The sequence below is a fragment of the Lipotes vexillifer genome, unplaced genomic scaffold (assembly GCF_000442215.2).
Source record: "Lipotes vexillifer unplaced genomic scaffold, Lipotes_vexillifer_v1.1 scaffold153, whole genome shotgun sequence".
NCBI lineage: Eukaryota > Metazoa > Chordata > Mammalia > Artiodactyla > Lipotidae > Lipotes > Lipotes vexillifer.
In genome coordinates, this window is record NW_006774670.1 from 3,028,907 (window position 1) to 3,030,551 (window position 1,645).

A 1,645-nucleotide genomic window follows, 5' to 3' on the forward strand; every position below is an offset into this window, starting at 1 on the left:
TTTTTAACTGATTTATTTATTTTTGGCTGTGTTGGGTCCTCCTTGCTGCACCCGGGCTTTCTCTAGTTGCAGTGAGCAGGGGCTACTCTTTGTGGTGCACAGACTTCTCACTGCCATGGCTTCTCTTGTTGTGGAGCACGGGCTCTAGGCGTGCAGGCTTCAGTAGTTGTGGCACTCAGGCTCAGTAGTTGTGGCTCTCGAGCTCTACAGTGCAGGCTCAGTAGTTGTGGCACACAGGCTTAGTTGCTCCACGGCATGTGGGATCTTCCTGGACCAGGGCTCAAATCCATGTCACTTGCTTTGGCAGGCAGATTCTTAACCACTGCACCACCAGGGAAGTCCCAGATTCTGTATTTTTTTGGGGGGCACCCAAATCTCTTATTGGGGTGCAGTTGGTGGGAGGGGGACTCTAACTGCAGAGCCTGTTCATTGGCACTGCTTCCTCAGTCCTGTGGCTTCATCACCTCCAGCAGCTCAGGTGGGCTGGAGAACGGCTGGATGTGCAGGGCCTCAAAGGCTTCATCTGCCCTGAAGGCTAGCCCCACAGTGGCTGGGGCCTGAGGCCATGCTGTCTGGCTGGTGAAGCCACACTCGCCCAATGTCTTTCTGTCGTCCAGAAGCTGGTCGTCCTTGTACAGCCACTGCCCCACCAGCGGCCGCTTGAGGATGCCCTGGACAATGCGCTTCAGCTCGAACACGGTGCTCTATTCCTTGGCGTCCATGAAGATGGTGGTCTTGTGGCGCCGGATCATGAGGAACACGTCTATCGCAGCAGCTGCCTCTCCCCCTTGACGCACCCGTGCGGCCGCACTCCGCCCTATTCCCGGCAGCCCACCCCCAGAATCCATATTTTTAACAGCTAATTCTATTGCATTTGAAATCAAGGGCCACACGTTGCATTAACAGGTTCAAAGTAAAATTACTTCTAATGATCCATCTCATTATTGCTTAATCTATGTAAAATTTTGTGATTCAGAATCTAGTACACAATTTTAGTCCATCAGAATCATCATAAAAGTAAGTTTTTCATAGGGTATTGATGATCGGCTAATGTCCAAACAACCCTGAAAATTATTCAGAGCTTCCAATTACCTAAGTCTTAATTATTAAAATTTTGCTGGGATGGGTCATTATGATATCTACAAAATTTTATATTTGACTCTCCTTTTAATTTGTCTCAGATGCAAATTTTAACTTTTTAAATTGTAAAATAAAATTTGATGTGTTAACTTAGGGTCTGTTCATGTTACTAGAAAATTAACATTTTTTGATTACAGAGTGACATAAGTGACATGAAAAAAATCTGAAAGTAATCAGTGATATGACCCTGTAACCAAGATAGGATATATAGATAGGCCAGAGTGAAAGCACTTAAATATCTGATACACTGCTTTTAGACAAAATTTCTGGTACCAGTGGCGTTAATAGTAAACAAAGAGCAAAATCCTGGTTCAAGATACCTAGCATGTAGCAGAGAGGCTAGTATATACTAAATTCTCTATAGCAGTGTGTTGAACTTAGCTGAATTGCAAGGCTCTGCTCTATTTATCAAAAGTCTTTGCCAGAAAAGACCAATGAGAGAAAAAATACTAGCATAGTAGAAAGAGCTTTTTAATATGAGGGATGTATTCCCCAAAGCCTCTTT

General features: G+C 44.7%; 1 pseudogene; it reads right to left on the reverse strand.

Annotated features, from left to right (window-relative positions):
* The window catches only part of LOC103073465 (transcription elongation factor B polypeptide 2 pseudogene), a 125,838-nt pseudogene extending 124,990 nt beyond the window's left edge, over positions 1–848 (reverse strand).
* Between the last annotated feature and the right edge of the window lie 797 nt (positions 849–1,645).